Source organism: Ostrinia furnacalis, unplaced genomic scaffold (genome assembly GCF_004193835.3).
Source record: "Ostrinia furnacalis isolate ACB-3 unplaced genomic scaffold, ASM419383v2 OfSCF2279, whole genome shotgun sequence".
Classification (NCBI taxonomy): domain Eukaryota; kingdom Metazoa; phylum Arthropoda; class Insecta; order Lepidoptera; family Crambidae; genus Ostrinia; species Ostrinia furnacalis.
The window spans coordinates 750,567-758,750 of NW_021132518.1; the positions used below are offsets into that span (position 1 = coordinate 750,567).

At 43.7% G+C, this 8,184-nt stretch overlaps 1 long non-coding RNA gene across 1 annotated transcript; it reads right to left on the reverse strand.

Moving 5' to 3' along the window:
- Window positions 1-3,781: 3,781 nt before the first annotated feature.
- On the reverse strand, window positions 3,782-5,768 carry LOC114354952 (uncharacterized). Its single transcript, XR_003656072.1, has 3 exons — window positions 4,814-5,768; window positions 4,576-4,714; window positions 3,782-4,485 (listed from the first exon to the last, which is right to left on the reverse strand). It is a non-coding gene; the product is annotated as an uncharacterized LOC114354952 (long non-coding RNA).
- Window positions 5,769-8,184: the final 2,416 nt, after the last annotated feature.

An 8,184-nucleotide genomic window follows, 5' to 3' on the forward strand; every position in this document is an offset into this window, starting at 1 on the left:
GTTTAAATAAATTGCTTCGCGGCATCTATTGTGTACAGTTGTCTTTACCCTGGTCTGATCAGGAGATTATACCTTCCCAGTGGACAACTCCCTCCAAGAAACAACGTGGACAAACTGCGATTCACGTTTATTATAACAGTACAAGTTGATTTCAATCGCATGCGGAAAAAAACAAGTAAAATATTTGTAAAAATACAGAGCACCAAAAATATGACAAACAATTACGTATTTCACTAGGTAAAAACTAGGTGGATAAAGTTACTGTAATTTAATTTAACTGTCACAAAAAAATTAATGTACCTGAATAGGTTAAGTATAACTAGAGCCCACTGTTTAATTAAATGATTTGATTTGTAATTTTAAGGTGTTTTTGATTTATACACTCAACATCAAATAAATCGCACCTTCCGCGACGCGAACTATAAAGATTTTCTTCTGATACAATCATGGTGCCCCAACAATATTGGTGTTATTTAAAAGCTCAATAGATAAACTTAAAGAAAAACACATTTAATTTTTATATAAACAATTAGTAGGTACCGTAAATGTGACTTGAAAAAAGGTCTCACTTTGGGCTCATCTATGGGACCAAGTAGACCAATATTTGTGGTTATAAAACCAAATAATGATCTTACGTGTCCTTTGTAACAGATGGATAGCAATTAATCCTAATTTAACAGTTTTATAGCATAAAAGGTGGCTCAAGCGTAACTACCTATTTTTTGAAGAAGTGATACTTCTAAAGACACATTTTTTTGGTAAAAACCTTTCCTTTAATGATATGAAGTTTAGAACTAGGCTTTCAAATGATACCAATGTTGGTGGGAAGTGGGGATGCATACGTTTGACAAGTGCTTGTCGCGGGAGGTGCGATTTATTTGATGCCGAGTGTAGTAACACAAGTTTTGAAGTTTGGAATCGCGCCCCGGGTGCCAACCCATGCTACGCCGCCACAGGCCACTTTCACAGTACAGAGTAATTTTTACATATTCACGAGATCGCTTTGGAGTTGCTGCGTTACACCACCAATTTCCGCCGACAGGAAAAATAAAGGTCTGCTCCATTCTATTGTTCCTACACACAGGCACGCAATGGTCTCGGCTATAAAACAGAAAGGGTCAAAAGCCCCACAAAGTGCTTGTTTTATAAGTCAACGTCAAAAATTTCTTAAAAAATAAGACTAAAAAGCTTAGTTTTGCTAAAGTAAGTGTAAACCAGTAGGGTTGTACTGGCCTGCGTGGATTGAGTCCAAATCCTCCATTTGACTCAAGTAAATTGGAGAGGATTGTGTTCCTGCAGCGGAGAATATCTGACCTATTAGGCTTAAGATTCGAGCCACGATAAAATTTTATCGAAGTATTTAACGATTTTGCTCTATGGGCTTATACAGCCACAACAAAGTATACATTTGTCATCTAAACTCGCCCATAACATTTTATTATGACACTCATCCTACCCCTTTTCGTGAAGTTGATTTTCATTCGTTCGTTCCAGCCGAATGACGTCCACTGGACAAAGGCCTCCTCCAAGGCTTTCCACAACGACCGGTCCACCTTCCGCGACCTACGCCAGATCGTCGGTACACCTAGTGGAGGGACCTGCCCACACTACGTTTTCCGGCTCGTGGTCGTCACTTGCGAACTTTTCTGCCCCAGCGGCCGTCAGCTCTGCGAACTATGTTCTCCGGCCACCGCCTTGATTTTAGCGATTCTGTGGAATATTTCAATCACTGGTTCTCCTGCGGATCTCCTCATTTCTGATTCGATCACGCAGACTAATTCCGAGCATAGCACGCTCCATCGGACTTTTGCAGACAATGTTTATGAAGCGGAGTAAATCCCATAGCTGCACTTAGGTATATTCGGAAAATTTCTACAAACAGACGAGTACACTGCTGCCTCTATGTATACTGTGTCATAGAAAGGCTTGCTGGTTTGAACACAAACAGCCTTTTGAAGCTCGGAGCGGTTCTTGGCCAAACAATTTGCTCAACAAACACGATCGCTTTTAGAGGATTGGAATAATCATTGTTGAATTTGATTGCTATATTTCATTGTGACGTCATTTTTTGCCACAATTTGCTATTAATGAGGTCACCAGCTCGCACTAAGCGTTTCGATCACTCTTTTATAATGCGAACAGCTATGGATTGGAATTCGCTGCCTGCTGCTGTCTTTCCTGAACCCTATAATCCGGGCCTTTATGAATAGGCACAATACAGGGCAGACACGTACCATCCTAGACTGCATCTCACTCAAGACCAGGTGCGATTGCGGTCAAATACCTGCCTTGTCTTACATTAAAAAATATATTGTCTCAGAAAGCGTATTGAGAAGAGGTTAAGGGGGGCGGTAACCGTGACAGCCGCGTTTACGTCTGCTCCACTGTGTTTGGCATTTTAAAAATAAACAAACGCAAGTTATCGTCCTAATTGTGTGTCAGTGCATTCCCTGAGCTGTTGTGGTCGTGTCACACATAAGAGCAACACTTGTAGTGCAGGAAAATTGCGACTGTGAGACATTAAACAGGTGTACAGTGTTCGGTGCAAACATTTATTTTGTGTGTCGTGTCGGGTACATTGAACTCGACAGCTGACCGGTTCAACGACCGTCCGTGCCACTGTTTACACAAGTGTCAAATTTCGCTCACAACTCACGTGACACGGTGGCGCGGTTGGATAGCCGTGGGACTGGCGCGCACTGACGTAGGGACTGTGGGTTCAAATCCGAATACTAAAATATTTTTTGTTTTTTTTTTTTATTTTTATTTTCTTCTTTCGTATTTGTAACTCGATACTCAGAACAGAATGTCGCCAAAGGGAAAGAAATGCATTAAGAACTGCAGTGGCTGCCTTAAGAAAATCGAGGACCGGAGGTTCCTGGTTTGCAGTCTGTGCCGGGACTCATATGACTTGGAATGCGCTGGAGTATCCGAGCAGCGCTTTTACAACACGCTGACCGGGGACCACCGGGCCAGCTGGAAATGCGTCTCGTGTAAGAGCCGGCAGCCCAAGACGGACAACACAAATACGCCGGTTCGAGCTTCGCCTGAACATGTCACGCAGCGACGCGGCGCCTCTGAGCTCAGCCCCATGCAGCTCGACACCACCCTGCCGGAGCAGGGGCGCGGCAGCCTCAATGACACCGCGCTAAATGTAACCATCGAGGTGTCAGATATCCAGGCACTCACATTTGAAATCAGACACTTCAGGGAGGTTTTTACTTCCGAGCTCCAGGCGTTGAGGGAGCAAATGGGCGCACTGAAGGATGAGGTGTCGGCACTGTCCGGCAGATTGGACCGCTGCGAGAGCCGCACGAGCGCTCTGGACAAGCGGATGGACACCATCGAGGTCTGCCTCACGGGCGTCGGGCACGCGAACGCGGAGCGCCTGGACGAGGTCGAGAAGAGGCTGGAGGCGGTGGGGCGCGTGCAGACGGAGGCGGGCACCGGCGCCGGGTCGGGAGTCGTCGCGGCGCTGGAGCGGACCGTCGCCGAGCTGAAGCTGGAGCTCAACGACCGCGACCAGGACGCGCTCCTCGCGGACCTGGAGATCGGCGGCCTCCCGGACGAGAAGGGCGGGAACGTCTTTCACGACGTCGCCGTGCTCGCCGGCCGCCTCGGGGTGACCCTGGAGGAGCGGGACGTCGTGTTCGCGGAGCGCGTGGGTGCGCCCCCGGCCGAGACCGGCGGGGCCCGCCCGCGCCGCGTGGTGGTGCGCCTGGCGCGCCGCCAGCTGCGCGACGACCTGCTGCGGGCCGCGCGCGTGCGTCGCGGNTGCGGAGCATCTCAGAGTGGTGCAAGAATAACTGCCTGGTGATAAACCCCAAAAAATCAAAACTTATGCTTTTTGGAACTGCTAAAAATATAAAAAAACTAAGTACTATAGCCCTCAATGTTTTTATAAATGGAGAGCCCATTGAGAGAGTGGTGGAAGCAAGGAACCTGGGCATAGTTTTTGACAGCCACCTTCGTTTCGAGAGCCATATCAGTGAGTGTGTTAGGAGCTGCTTTTATCGGCTGAAAGTGCTGTACAGGCTTAGACCATATATTAGTGAGAAACTCAGAATATTGCTTTGTGAATCTCTTGTACTGTCCAAACTAAACTACTGTGACACAGTGTATGGTCCATGCCTACTCGCCAGGTCAGCGAAACTGCTTCAAAGAGTTCAGAATGCATGTGCGCGTTTCTGTTTTACTGTGCCGCCACGCACACATATTACCCCCTTCTTAAACTCTGCAGGCCTTATTAAAATGGAGGCGCGCAGGAGGTTGCATCTCGCCACTATGTTGTTTGGCATTATTGTAGCAGCAAAGCCCAAATATCTGTATGATAAGTTGGAGTGGGCTGATGGTCATAGAAAGTATCCGAAACGAGCATGCACCCACATTTTCTCCACACCGAGGCATCGAACAGTCGCATTTCGTGGCTCCTTCAGGTTCGCTGCGACGCGTTGTTGGAACGATCTCCCCCCGCCGATTCGTGCCCTGGAAGTAAAACACACATTTAAAACACAGGTCAAAAAACATCTCTTGGATCTTCAAAGAATATGAATCTCAATCTGGAAGTTTACCTACCTACAGTGTATGCACGTAACATGTACACGGGTTACATGGTTTCGTCCCAGCATAGGTGCCTAGCGACCCATCTCGCTTTAGTGTGATGGTGCTATGGTGGTTGCTTCCTCAACATATTATCATCACTGGACCTGGAAGACTAAAGCACAATGCATCATTTTACACATACCATCTACGTACGGATTAGAGAGAGGCTAAATGTGGAACGGAGAGAGGAGGATTAATGAGCGTAGCTTACCATCAAAGTCGTTGATCTTTCGAACTGCCAGAGCGTCATCTTTGTCGCAGCGAAAACACTACCACAAAACACACACCCATGGTATCCTCACGACAAGTACGCCTCTCCTCTGTTTATTTGTTGCTTGGTGGTATTATAACGGTGATTACGTGGCACTTATGTATGGCGTGATTGGAGCGAAGTGGCATGGCTGGCTGGCGGCGGTCAGAGAGAAATTTTAATCATACGACGGTGTTTTGTTTTTATTCATTCCACAGATCACTATATTTATGTATGGACCCAACCGTGACCTATCCGTGCGATGGCGGCGGGGCGCCACCATCAATGCCGGATCGCTGGTTCCAATTTTTGACTATTAAAAACTATAGAGTTAAACGATGGTGGCGCCCCTCTGTCGGTGCATCTGGTGGGACGGTTTCGGTTTGGTTTATGGCAGGCTATTCAATGATCGTTTTTAATGTCTCGGACACTTTTTACTTTTTTTTTGTTTTTTTGTTTTTTTTTCCTTTCTTCTTAATCTTTGGCAATGGACTCTGCAACACAAAGATAGTGTTATGTCGCGACGATTGGATTGGACTTATGGTCATGGCCACCCTGATTTGTCGTAGATTGCATAAATGTTGGTTTTGTTGATTTGTTGTTTTGTTTTTATTATTTTTTATTTGATTTTTTATTTGATTTTTGTGTTTGTTTTTTATGGGTACATTTTTGCCGCCCCCTTATTGCGTGTTCCCGCCGACGGACAGGTACTTTACGGAGTGCTTCTCCTTCGGCGGTAGGGCGCAGCAACGTCAAGGGACCCGCTGAAAATCGGTGTCGAGGCATGCCCATGGCATGCCCCGATTAATGCTGAGCGGGCCCCTATTTGACAGCAGGGCACAATGTATAACTTCTTTATGTAATTTATGTAAATGTGATGTCGCTCTGTTTCGTCAAATAAAACATTTTTTACTTTTTACTTTTACTTTTAAGTGAAGATGTTATACCTCTTCATTATACGACACTTCAATATCTTCCAAGGGCGAGCCGTGTATTAAAACAGCAATAATCGTACAGTACAGTACCTACTTACTTGGTGTTTTGTTTATTAATAAGAATTTGAATTTGTGGTATGTTTTATCTTTTATTCGTAAGTACTTGGGCCCTTTCCAGGGTTCTTATACACGTCCCAAATATAAGCTTTCCCTACCACCGATCTGATGGGACTACATAATTATGGCCTGGTGCTGAAAAGTGGCGGAAGAAACTCAGTCACATTATGTTCATTATGCTGAGGGCTTAGTGTGAGTTTAGAAAGAAAGAGAGAAAAACATTTATTTGGTTCCAACTTAAATTAGAACACACAGAATCAGATAACAAAAAAACAAGAACAAGTTAGAACCAAAATTGGCCACCGCTCAGCATGTGTCATGCTCTGGAGTGGTAAATAAAACCCAGAACATGACGCTGTTATTCTGCGGTGACCATTTTTGGAGAGAGCTGGAAACAAACATGAGACAATACACAAAAAAAAACAAACAAAAGATAAAAAATTAAAAAATACAATATTAAAAGATTGCAATATTAATAGTTTACATCAAAGGTCCTCACTAGTAAGAGCGTTAAAAAAATGTATGAAAATTTTAGTTCTTGAAAGTTTCCGCTAGAGGCGCTGTACAATCCGTCATACATTTAATGTCATTTTTTTAAGCGCTCACTAGTGACGACGTTTGATATTAACTCGCACTCAGCCCTCTGATCTTATAGTGACTGTATAAGCGTAAATCGTAAGTCCATATGTTACATAACAACTTACAGTGTGTGCAAGTGACCAAAGCAAACGCGAATTTGTCAACAAGTCAACCTATCAAGTTGTAAAGTGACAAGGCTGAAAGGTGAAGTCAGGCGATCCCATGTCCGTCCCTATAGTGACGTGAAATACGACTAGCTTGTATCGATAACTTCGGAAATGGAGTCAATAAACTGATGGTAGGATTGTGGGTTAGTTGTTATACGTTACGTTATACGAGGACAAATGACGGTCGCACTATGTATTTTTTTGGAAAAATTGAGAAATTAATCTTTACCGCCGCATTTTCTCTTTAACTACACAAATCTTTGTGTACAGTAGAGGCAGTGTGTTGAGAAGACATTTTTATGTACCTATCAAAAAAAATAGGCAGGTACTATTAAAATGTCAAACCTTCATCTCAATATCCCTATCTCCATCACAAAACTTGAACAGGATAACAGTAATTCATCCTAACTTTGATTTGACAAAGAAAACAATGTTATTCTTTTTTTTCGTCATAATATCGTTTTCTGTTAAATCCAACTATCGATAGTTTCACACCGATAGTTCTACACCACTACGCCCCAGTTCACACTGCTTGTAAACAAATTACCGCCTTAGATACATAAATCGAAAGTGCTTAGTTGTTCGAACTACGATAGCATACGATACATAGCAGACTGATCAACACCGTATCGCCTTTCGAAGGCTGTCATCGCCTTTCTCGAGCTGTCATCGCCTTTCGCGAGCTGTCATCGCCTTTCGCGATCTGTCATCGCCTTTCGCGAGCTGTCATCGCCTTTCGCGATCTGTCATCTCCTTTCGCGAGCTGTCATCGCCTTCGCGAACTGTCATCGCCTTTCGCGCGCTTTCAATCACGAGGCGAGGCGTTTACGTTGCGGTCCGGATGGAGTTTCATACAAAGAATACCAGACTGTCGCAGCGGTTGATACGGTTACGATACGATCCCTTTCCGGGTTGATAACTAAGTGACGTCCTTTATGCTTTACGTTTAAGCATTTTATTTTATTATCGACTAGAATTAATAAGATGTTGAACATTAGTGGGAAGCATAAAACCTTTAGTAATAAAATTCTTATTAAGATGTGGATTAAAAGTTTAAACTTGTAACAATTTAATACGCTCTTTAGTACAATTTTACTGAAGTACTTTTCATACGCCCGTATTCACAAACGATGCTTGCCTAAGTGAAGCAGACAATCTAACGCACAGCGTTGAATCTCTGTGATTCTCTGAAAGGAGTTCTGTGATTGGTTCGTGTGTCACCCTGTGCGTCCACGTGCACTGTGAGACCTCATAGTAAATTTTGTAAATACGGGCGATAGAAACGTATTACTGTCAATTTTATAGGTACTTATGATGTTTTTTCAGTCGGTACTACCAACTCTCTCAATTTTTCTTTCACGAAAAATAATGACCATTTTATTTAGTTACATAAGAATAACGAAATTCCTGAAATATGGCGTTTTAAGAATCTTAAATCTGTTTCATAAAAAGATTGATTGGCAATTAACAAGTTTTCTACTTAAGCACGAGGAAGATTAAACTGTGTAAGGCTAGGGTTTTACTGAGAGCGTAG